Source organism: Bison bison, unplaced genomic scaffold (genome assembly GCF_000754665.1).
Source record: "Bison bison bison isolate TAMUID 2011002044 unplaced genomic scaffold, Bison_UMD1.0 scf7180017864072, whole genome shotgun sequence".
NCBI lineage: Eukaryota > Metazoa > Chordata > Mammalia > Artiodactyla > Bovidae > Bison > Bison bison.
The window spans coordinates 10,575,021-10,587,114 of record NW_011494644.1 but is presented as its reverse complement, the minus strand read 5'-3'; positions in this window follow the sequence as shown (position 1 = coordinate 10,587,114).

Here is a 12,094-nt window from a genome sequence, read left to right as displayed (position 1 = left end):
GGTGAGTGGGGGCTGACATCCAGCCTACCTCTTGCTCTGCCAAACCTTCCACCTTTAAAACTGTGACCTCATTGGGGGAGGGCACCTTTTCCTCATTGGTCCACTCAAAAGAGTTCCTGTTTCTTATTGGTCAGCCTGAAGAGGGTCTTTTTAAAGTTAGTCCAGGGATCTCCCTGGTAGTTCCATGGCTAAGACTCTGAGCTCCCAATGCAGGGGGCCGGGGTTCGATCTCTGGTCAGGGAACTAGATCCCATGTGCTGCAACTAAGACTTCGCATGCCACAACTAAAGATCCTGCATTCCACAAAGAAGAACGAAGATTCCTAGCTACTGCAACTAAGACACCAGTGGAGCCAAATAAATAAATATTAAATAAATAAAGATAAAAAAATCAGTCCACTCAGAGGGATCTCTTTTGAATTGGCCTGTTCAGAGGGCACACTTTCATCTAACTGGTTCCCCCAGATGGGTGCCATTTTCCAACTGGTCAATCCAAGGGGAGTGACCTTTTTTTTTGGATTTGCCTAAAGGTACCCTATAGGCTGGACTGGGGGTGAGGATGACTACAGGCCCCAGGTCCTAGTATGGGCTCTGTTTGCAGACCTGCTGTGAGCTTTGGTCCCTCTCTACGGAACCACAGATCTACGGACTTAGCCAGAGAAATGAGCCCAGAAAGGGGCAGAGTCCCCCGAGGTCACACAGTGACACACAACAGAGCTGGGCAGACCTGACTCCCCTCTCAGCACTCTGTCTTCCTAGGTCGCTTGCTTGGAGACTTGTTTCTTTGAGACAGGAAATGAGAGGGGACAGGAGGACTAGTAGAGATTCATGGAGGAGGAGGAGGAGAGGAGGGGAGGTCAGGCCAGGCCAGGACTCCCGGGGGGGTGGGAGTCATAAGGGGTCAGGTGCCCCAGGCCTCTGGGCACCCCTTCCCCCTCCCCTGGGCCCCCTGGGGTTGTCATTTGTGGATGTTAATTATTCATGATGCTGGTGCTTTGCCTGGTTTTAATGCACTCTGATGGCCTTCTCTAGCTAATGGGGAAAATCAATAGGTTTTAATTCTCAGTGGCTGTGAAGCTCTGTCTGTCTCCTGTTTGGGTGGCTGGGTCTGGCTCTTGGGCTGAGGGTGGGGGGTGGAGGCTCAGACCCAGTTCTCAGGAGCCTGAGACTCTGGGTCTCACCCCCTCTGACTTCAGCCTGGAGAGAGAAGATTAGTCATCAGGCATCTCCAAACTGCCCCAGGCATCCTGGGAAGAGTCTGAGCACTGCATCTCAGCCATTTAACCCCCTCCAAGAGGGACTGCCCCGGCACCAGATTTATGGGCCAAAAATGCGTCAGCAGGGGCAGTCCCACCAGCTCTGGGGGACTGGAGTCAGGGCTGCAACCCTTGGCACTTAGGGTCAGCCCCAGCCATCCTCCTGGGCTCAGGCTCCGCTCACAGAACTGTCTTAGGCGTCAGGGGAGTCTGGCTCAGGCTTCTGAAGAGAAAGTTATATATTCAGGCATGACAATTTTCTGATGGGGTTGATAACCAAGAACATTTATGGAACATTAAGAGCTTGTCCCAGCTCAGATTACACTCTCCCCTGACCTCATGGGTTATCCCTGAGTCAGTGTCCTTTATGAACCCTCTCATTGTCTTGCAAGTGGAATATCTGTTTTGCACTCTATTTGCATGTGTGTTAATTAGGCAAGTGTAAACATTTATGATGGGTTTCCCAGACGGCGCTAGTGGTAAAGAATCTGCCTGCTAATGCAGGATTCATAAGAGATGAGAGTCGGATCCCTGGGTCAGGAAGATCCCCTGGAGGAGGAAATGGCAACCCACTCCAGTATTCATGCCTGGAAAATCCCATGGACAGAGGAGCTGGGCAGGCTACAGTCCATGGGGGTCGCAAAGAGTCGGACACGATTGAGTGAATACACACACACATAAACATTTACGATATACCGCGGTCTTCATTTTGCTGTTTTGGGCATTTCTGCATGTTTCCAGGACACAGTGAGCCTCCAAAAAAGAAAGAGTCCTGGAACTTCCCTGGTGTTTCAGTGGTTAAGAATCTGCCTGTTGATGCAGGGGACACAGTTCAGTCTCTGGTCAGGGAAGATCTCACATGCTTCGGGGCAACTAAGCCTGCAAGCCCTGCAAGTCAGTGCTCCTCGACTAGAGTCTGTACACTGCAATGAAAGATCCTACGTGCTGCAACTAAGACCCGACACAGCCAAATAAATAAACATTTAAAAAAAGAAGAAGAAGAGAAAGGAAAGAGGCTTGAGATGTGTTCACCTTGGAGAGGCCCTGCCTTCTTCTCTGAGAACCTAGGCCTTTTCTGATGGACTCTGGACCCATGTCTTGCTGGCTGGAAGCACTCAGACCATCTGCTGGGTTCCCAGCCTAGCACCCTGGCCTTCGGAAACCAGGAACCAGTGTGAATAGTGACTGCCAGGCCTACAACCTGCCCTGCCTGCCCAGGCCCCATGCCCCTTATTTTCCATTTGGACTCAGGTATTCAGAAGGCAGAGTTCATTCTTCCCTTCAGTTCATGGCGGGGGCTTGCCTGGAGGCTCAGATGGTAAAGTCTCTGCCTGCACTTCAGGAGACCCGTGTCTGATCCCTGGGTGGGGAAGATCCCCTGGAGAAGAGAATATCAACCCACTGCAGTATTCTTGCCCACAGAATTCCATGGACAGAGGATCCTGGTGGGCTACAGTCCACGGGGTTGCAAAGAGTTGGACACGACTGAGAGACTATCACTTTAATTTTCCCTTTGCCTCTTCAGTTCCTGCACATTGTTATTCTCAGTCTATGCAGACCCCCATCTCCCTTGTTTTGATTCAATTCTCATTGTTTTTCACCCCCAGGGATGGTGAGCAGGCAAAAGCTGCTGGGGTTTATTCCAAACACCCACCTTGTGGGATTGTGGGGAGAATTGTATGAGCCAGTCAAAAAAAGGCCTCCAATTACAGTGGCTCAAAAGAAATCTTCTGACAAATTAATTAAGAGCACATGCTAATGTTTTATTTCAGATTTGCCATGAAGAAAGAGGCTTATGGCCAAGTTGATTCAAGGAGACCTTTCCCTTTCAGAGGAAAGAGACTGCTGAGATATTTGTTGTTTGATTAGAAACAAGAGGAGTGTCTGATATTAGAACATTAGCTCCCTGAGTGACTGACAGCTGAGTAGATAGGAAGCTCGCTTCCTAGAAGAGGTCTTACTTGAATTGAGGTTTATCAGAACATTGCTTAAGCATTTTGCCACAAATGCCAATGTTTTCTCAGAGAATCTTGAGAATTATATCACATGGAGAAAGTTACATCTCAAACCCAGGTTTGTTCCAGGTTTTCTTTATTACAAGTGAATTTTGTTTCTCTTTAGGTAATAGTCTAGAGATAGGTGGTCCTCTAGGTGGAAGCTGGCTCGTGGGCATCATGCTGAGTTTTCAGTCCTTAAGAAAGAGGAAAGATGGAGTGATGTAGAAGGGGCTTTCCTCACCTGCACTTGTATTCTGTCAGCAAGCAGTTGGTCCCTTAACTGCAAGGATGACTGGGAAATTTAGCCCCGAACTGCACAGCCATATGCATTTTTAAAAACCGGGGCAGGGGTTGGGTATTACAAAAAGGGAGAAGCGAGAATGGAATCTAGTTTGAAGTCAGGAAGGACTGATTCATAGCTGAGGCTCTGAACCCTCCTTTCTGCTTTCTGCCATAAACTCTGTTTACCAGTCCACCTGTTGATCTTTTTAAATGAAAAAATAGAAGAGTAATCAGTCTGTATTGGTCCAAGAGGACGAAGGTGCCAAGATGTAGATTATATGATGTATGTTTGGATCTCTTAAGAAGAGACTTTTAGTTTTGTCCAAAGGGTTTGAGTATGCACTAAGGAAGGTGAGATGGAAAAAAATGAAGAAATTATTAACTCCAGGGAAAACAAAAAGTTGCACAAGAAAGGAAATGTAATCAAGGTATATTATGTGACTGAGCTGTGAATATTATCTATCAAAGGGAAAGTGTTAGTCCCTTAGTCTTGTCTGACTTTGCGACCCTGTGGACTTTAGCCTGCCAGGCTCCTCTGTCCATGGAATTCTCCAGGCAAGAATACTAGCGTGGTGGCCATTCCCTTCTCCAGCAGATCTCCCTGATCCAGGGATTGAACCTGAGTCTCCAAAGTTGCAGACTTTTTACCATCTGAGCCAGCAGGGAAGCCCATCTATAAAGAAATAGTAATGTAAATAACTAAACTGTTTTAAACAAAAAGGTACCTAACTATATTGGGAGAATGGGGATAGGATGCACATGTGTGGGGACAGGGGGAGAAGAGAACAAAATTTTCACTTTCTATATTAGGAAGTAAGATCAAAAACAAAATATCAAGAAATAGCTATATTAGCATGTTAGTTAGAAAAATGCCCAAAGAATGATCCATGGACAGGTAGCATCAACATCATCCGGGAGAGCTTGTTAGAAATGCAGAATCTTGGAGCTCGCCTCAGACCTGCTGAATAAGAACCTGTATTTTAAGAAGATCCCAGGTGATTCATGTGCTCCTTGAAGTGAGAAACCCTGACTTAGAGAATGGAAAAGATAAAAAAAATTTTAAAAAGAAAGAAAGAGCGGCAACCAGAAGGAACGGCTGAAAGATTTGAATTCATCGCCTTTAGGAAAAGACGTGGAATACAAGAGGGGGGAGGGTAGGTGACTGCTAATTTTTGATATAAGCCCTGTAGCTCAAACTGTGTGGAAGATTTACATTGCTGAAAAAGGTAAGTCATGTGTGTGATTTAAAATCCCCTAAATATCAAATGGTATACAAAAGTTTTCTCCCACTTGAGACCCCAGCCTCCCTTTTGCCTTGTCGACAGTTTCTAGAATATTCATTCAGGACATTTCTCTGCACATCCAGCCTGTGTGTCTGTTCATCCTGCTTATTTCGTACAGATAAGAGCCCATGCAATGCACTGTTCTGAGTCTTGCTATTTTTACTCAAGAATACCTTGGAGGTCATTTCAGATAAGCACATATAGATCTTCTTAATTCGTTTATAGGTTGCTTTTATAGACTATTACAGGATGCCTAATACTGTAATTTATTTAACCGCTCCCCTACTGATGGGAAATTAGGTTGTTTCCAGCCTTCTTCTGTTACAGACAATGTTGCAATATAAGCATTTTGTAACTGCAGTAAGGGCACAGGCCCTGGATGTAGAATGCCTGGGACTGGAGACAGGCTGCTGCTAAAGCCAGTTATTTAACCTTTCATTTCTGTAGCTGTGAAACGGAGATTAAAATAATGCTGGGATTTCCCTGGCTGTCCGGTGGTTAGAACTTCACCTTCCTGTGCAGCGGGTGCGGGTTTGATCGCTTTTCTGGGAGCTAAGATCCTGCATGCCTCGTGGCCAAAGAAACAACCACCATAAAACAGAAGCAATATAGTCACAAATTCAATAAAAAACTTTTAAAATCGTCTAAATAAAAAATATTTTAAAAATTTAAAAATAATACTTCTGAAAGTGGTTGGGAGGAATTTGGTCGACAGATATTTTTTGAGTATTTACTGTGTGGCAGGCACCATCCTAGGCACAAAGGACTCAGTCATGATCAAAACAGATGAAGACCCCTGCCCTTGTGGAGCTTGTATTCCAGTGATAAGAAACATATAAGATAAAGTAATAAGCAATATCAATTAATAAAATAAGCATATAAGCAAATAATAAAATAAAAAGCAAACCAGCAAATAATTAAACAAGCATATAAGAAATAATAGGCTTGTATTCTAGTGGTAGTAAGCATATAAGAAAGATAGTAAGCAAGATCAATTAATAAATATATGATAAAGTGTCCTAGGGAAGTGGAGCAAGGAAGACGGCTGCAGAGGGCGGTTTGCAATTTTAGATAAGGTGGTCGGGAATGGCCTCACTGGTAAAGTGATGCTTGAGTGGAATACCTGAAGGAAGTTAGTGGTGAGTTATGATAATACTTGGGAGAAAACCATTCCAGAGAAAGGATCACTGACGGGGAACTCACTGCCTCCCAAGATGGATTCTGGAAATGGGAAGGACCCCTGTGCCTTCTACGCACTAGCCCTATGTCTACCCCTGGGGACTCAAGCTAAAGAAATAAAATCCTTCCCCTCCGTACAGCAGCCCTTCCAGCAGATGCCAGCTAGAGAGCGGCTGCCTCATGCTCCTGTATTGTCATGAGCTGTCCAAAGAACTACCGTGGGACCCGACACAGCTGAGGAAGCCTGATGGCCTTGGAGATGCGGCTGGATTCCCAGCCCAGCATGGTCAGTCCCTGGCACCAGGGGACTCTGCCTTCAGGTCTGGGTTCTCCTTCCGGAGTGGTATGTGGTGGGGAGGAGGAGCCAGAGAGTGGGAGGCAGGGAATGTTGTCTTTGGGTCAATATACTGGGTGGGCTCAGCTTTGCGGAGTTTTGTGGGTTGGGTGAACTGCCTGCAGGTCTCAGCAAGGTGGGGGTTTCCCAGGTGGCGCTAGTGGTAAAGAATCTGCCTGCCAATGCAGCTGATGCAAAAGACTTAGTTTCAGTCCCTGGGTTGGAAAGATCCCCTGGCGTAGGAAAGGGTAACCAGCTCCAGTAGCCTTGCCTGGGCAATCCCCAGGACAGAGGATCCTGGACCGCTACAGTTGCAAAGAAGCGGACCCACTGAGCGACTGAGCACTCAGCAAGGTGCGTCTTGGACCTGGGAGAGCAGCCCCCTTAGATCTCGATGATCTCTCCTTCTGAACCCAAGTAAGGTCAGTTTCATAATTTCTCCATAGACATCTTTGGGAAAGCAAGCTGATTTCAAGAGGAAGAGGAGCTTGTTTAGAGGCAGCGATGGATAACCAGGCTGCCGCTGAATTTTATGTTTATTTGTGATGACTTTGTAGGGGGTGATTGACGAAGTGGTGGGAGAGTTTAAGCCCCTCAGTCACCCCTAACCATCACCATTGCCCCAGGGTCAATGTGGGTCCTCAGTCCTCCAGTCCCGAAGTGTGCCTCTAGCGCCCCCTATGGGCAGAGTTTACTACAGCGCGTCACCCCGGCAGAAAGGTGGCTTGCAGGGAGAGCCTCAGTTCAGTTCAGTAGTGTCTGACTCTTTGCGACCCCATGAACGCTTCCTTGTCCATCACCAACACCCGGAGTTTACTCAAACTCATGTCCATTGAGTCAGTGATGCCATCCAACCATCTCATCCTCTGTCGGCAACCCACTCCAGTACTCTTGCCTGGAAAATCCCATGGACGGAGGAGCCTCGTAGGCTAGGAGTCGGACACGACTGAGCGACTTCACTTTCACTTTTCACTTTCATGCATTGGAGAAGGAAATGGCAACCCACTCCAGTATTCTTGACTGGAGAATCCCAGGGCCGGGGAGCCTGGTGGGCTGCCGTCTATGGGGTCTCACAGAGTCGGACACCACCTAAGCGATTTAGCAGTAGCAGCAGCCAGTGCAGGGGATGTTAGAAACACAGATTCGATCCCTAGGTCAGGAAGATCCCCTGGTGGAGTGCATGGCAACCCACTCCAGTATTCTTGCCTGGAGAATCTCACGGACAGAGGAGCCTGGCAGGCTACAGTCCGTGGGGTCGCAAAGAGTTGGATACTACTGAAGGGACTTGGCACATATGCGTCCTATGCATTACAAAGTCTAGTATAGCAGGGGTAGATTTGAGCTCAATGCCTGGTCCCTGGGACATTTCAAATTAGTGAAAAAAAGGCTTATTTTAAAAAAATGGGCTTTTTGATAGTCTTTGAAAAATAGAAATCTGGGCCCTCACTCATTGGATAGCTCACTCGTTAAAGCATAGGAAACAACAGATGGATCAGAGATCTCAAAGTTAAAAATAAAGCTATAAACGAATTAGAAAAAAATACGAATGAATTTAAAAAATAATCTCAATGGGAAAGTGTTTTCGGGGTGAGAAACCAAGTTCAGAAATTATAAATTTGACTACCAAAAAAATATTAAAATTTCTACATAGCAAAAACAACCACAGAACAAACACAAATGGCCAACTATTTTTAAAGTGTAGTTACAAATGACAAGTAAAAGCTAGTGCCCTTAATAGAATATTCGCTCTTACAAATCAGAAACAAAGGACCATGAACCCAATAAGACCAGGAGCACAGTCTGTGAACTGGCAGTTTCAAAACAAAGAAAAAAGAAACAGCCAATAAGTACATGGGGGAAGATATTCAACTTCTCTCATCCCCAAAGGGTCTCTGTGTTTCCTGTTCATTTACCTGGAACACTTCTCTAGGTAGCAACATCGCTTTGCCACAGGGGCCCTCAGGTTTGTGTCACTCACGTCACTGTATTGTCTAAGGACTGTAAATGACCAGGAGCCTGAATTTCACAGTTATTTAAGCTGGGGAGGCCCCTGGAAGATCATCTCTGTGAAGTAAGGCCAACAGGGACCAGGCTGTGAGGAGCGGGTGAAGGGTTTTGATTTGATCCTAAGAGTAAAGAGAGGCTAGGGACAGGGACAGACTTGTGACTTGAAAAATTCCCTCTGGCTCCTGGGGGCAGGATGGGGGTGGGGAACTCACGTGGGAGATGCTGTCGTGGTCCAGGCTAAAGGTGACAGAGGCCTGGAGCGGACTGGAAGACGTGGATGAATGTGAAAGCTATGTTGAGGGTAAATCTCGGGATGTGGTGAGGCTGGAGGACGAGGGGGACTTCTGGGCTCCTGGCTCATGTGTCTAGACTGGCAGTGTCACTGAAACAGGGAACATGGAAAGAGAATTGGTAGGAGCATCAGGTGGGCAAGCTTAGCCTCATGGGCCCTGCGGGTGTGGGAAACATCTGGATGGAACTGATGAACAGGAAGTTAGATGTGCAGAACCGAACCTCAAGGGTGGGTTTGGCCAGATGGTGATTAAACTCAGGGAGTGAGTGACATCAAGGAGGGTTAGTGTGGAGTGAGGGGAAAAGAGGGGCTAGGACCCCACCTCGGGGAATGCCCACGTTTAATTGCCACAAAGAGGGGGATGAGCCAGGAATGAGAATGAAGAATGGGAAACCTGGTCACAGAAGTCAGCTTTTCAAGATGCAGGGAGGCAGGGTAAGTGTGAATGCGGCTGAGAGGCCAAGAGTGGTGAAGACTGAGAAAAGTTCCCCGGGATTTAATGTCGCTGGCAGAGGCAACCTCAGGGCTGGGATTCTCAGCTTCGGCCCTGTGGATGTTTGGCCTGGATAATTCTGTGTTGTGGGGCTGTCCTGTGCCTTGGAGGGTGTTTACAAGCAGCCCTGGCTGATGAGGTGGCAAATGTTTGAACTTCCTTTGCCACTCCCTTTTTTTGGGGGGGGCGCTGCGCTGCGCTGGATCTTTGATCTTTGCTGCAGCACATGGGATCTTTAGTTGTGGCATGTGAGATCTAGTTCCCTGCCCAGGGATTGAACCCGGGCCCCCTGCACTGGGATCTCAGAGTCTTAGCCACTGGACCACCAGGGCCCTTTGCCATTCTCTAATAGGTGAGAAATAGCCTCTCAGTGTGATTTTGATGTACATTTCTCTCATTATGAGTGAACATGGCATCTTTTCATAGGTTGAGGGGAAATTTCTCTTTAGAGATTCTCTTTTTTTTTTACATTTTTACCCATTTTTCCTATTGATTCATTGGCCTTTTTTCTTATTGACTTTAGGAATTCTACAGACTAGGCAGAAAATCCCTGCATTTGTGATATGAGCTGCAATAATTTCCCTTAGCATGTCATTTTTCTTTAAACTCCTGTGAGACAAAAGAGACATAGGCCCCTGTGTATATTTCCGATAGGCTGTGCAAATTGGTACAATTCTTGTGATTGGTAATTGTTACTGTCTATCAGACGGGGGAGCCTGTTGGGCTGCCGTCTATGGAGTCGCACAGAGTCGGACACGACTGAAGTGACTTAGCAGCAGCAGCAGCAGCAGCAGCAGAATTACAGATGCCTGGGCTGGGGGACAGAAGGATTGGGAGTTTGGGATTAGCAAATGCAAGCTATTATATATAGGATGGCTTCCCTGGTGACCCAGGTGGTAAAGAATCTGCCTGCAGTGCAGGAGACCAGGGTTCGATCCCTAGGTCGGGAAGATCCCCTGGAGAAGGAAATGGTAATCCATTCCAGTATTCTTGCTTGGAGAGTTCCATGGACAGAGGAGCCTGGAGGGCTACAGTCCATGAGGTCACAAAGAGTTGGACATGACTGAGTGACTAACACACACACACACACACACACACACACACACACTGAATAGCAGAGGCAACTGTGTTCATTCTCCTGTGGTAAAGCATAATGGAAAATATTATGAAAGAGAATATATACACATATAACCAAATCATTTTGATATACAGCAGAAATTAACACAACATTGTAAATCAACTATAGTTCAATAAAATTTTAAAATTACAAGTGCTTTTATCCTTTGATTAAGAAGTCCCACCTCTGAAAATTTATGCTATTGAGCAACTTGGCACGGATGAAAATATGTGTGTGTGTGTGTGTGTGTGTGGGTTATTGTTTCTGTTGACCATTTTTCTTACAAGACTGGAAATAGCCCAAGAAGCCATCAAAAGGGGACTGATTCACTGCATAAGAATTTTTGATAAGAAATAGAAAGACTTATCAAGCTTTTAGAAATTACAGCAGAGGAAGAATAAGATCGTATGAAATTTGAAAATATAAATATTATCATAGTTTTAAGCAACTTGAAGGTTGTTGGGTTGAAATTATTAGTCATTCATTCAAATAATAAACATTTTATGAATACTTGCTATAGACTTTAAAAAGACTGAATCACTGCTATAAAAAAAATGAAAGTTTCTATGTATTGTAGTGGAAAGATCGCTGGGATACACTGTTATGTGAAAAAAAAAAGCAAGAGAAGAAAGAGTATATTTAGAGTGCCATCTTTTGTGTAAGACACAGGGGAAATGGGAAATAAGAAAATATATTTTATTTACATTAAACAAAGCACTGAAGGGAAATAGTAAAAAGTGATTACCACAAAAGGTTGGGACACAGGGAGGCTGGAGAATAGAAATGACAAATAGAAATTTATTTTGTTTTTAGCATTTTTTTTAAACAGTAAATTATTTACTCAAAACAATTAATGGGATGGATTTCACTTGAGAGAAAGTGTTGGAAATATAGAAGAGAGGGGTTCTCAAAAAAGCAGGAGGGTTGGGGGACTTCTCTAGTGGTCCAGGGCTGACAGTGTGCCGCCTACGCAGGGGGCCCTGGACTTGATCCCTGGTCAGAGAACTAGACCCTGCATTCTGCAACTAAAGTTCCCACATGCTAGAAGAAAGATGGAAGATCCCACGATCTGGAGCAGCCAAATAAACAAATTAATTAAAATAAATTTTTAGAAAATGTCTTAAAAAAAAGAAGGTAGGAGGGTTGGGATTCAAGGCCCAGGTATAAACGTAGGGGTTTGCCTCAGTTTCACCATCTGTACCATGAGCTAACCACGAAGAGCACTTAGCACTGAGTTTATTGAATGGAACTCTTGCTTCTCCTCTGAGGCCCTGAGTAGGCTGGCTGCAGATGCCAGGTGCGGGACGAGACCTTGTCCATACCTCCTCCAAGTGCATCCTGGGAGGACAGTCAGCGGTCAGTGCAGGGCCCGAGCGGGTCCCAAGCCTCACCGTGGGAGAGGGAGGGAGACCGTGAGTGAGGCCGAGGAGTGGGGAGGCTGCAGGCCTGCAGCCGTCACTTCACGAGTCCACCCACACCCTTCTCCAGCTCCACAAGCCCACGGTGGGGACAGATTGGCTCTAAATTTAGCTAAAAAGCAGCCCCAGGGGGAGCTTGAGAAGCAAAACACACAATGGCAGACATCAGCAGGTTAAGCCCCCTAAGAAAGGAGAAACCGAGGCTTCACAAAAGAAGAAACCGAAGCTCAGAACGGGCAGGAGGCCCAATTACCCAGAGCTGCACAGCAGGGTGGGTCTGGCCCCTGCTGGCAAGTGTGTGTTCTGGAGTGCTGTCCCCCTCCCCCACTTCATATGTTGCTTTTGAACTGTAGTGCTGGAGAAGACTCTTGAGAGTCCCTTGGACTGCAAGGAGCTCCAACTAGTCCATCCTAAAGGAAATCAGTCCTGAATATTCA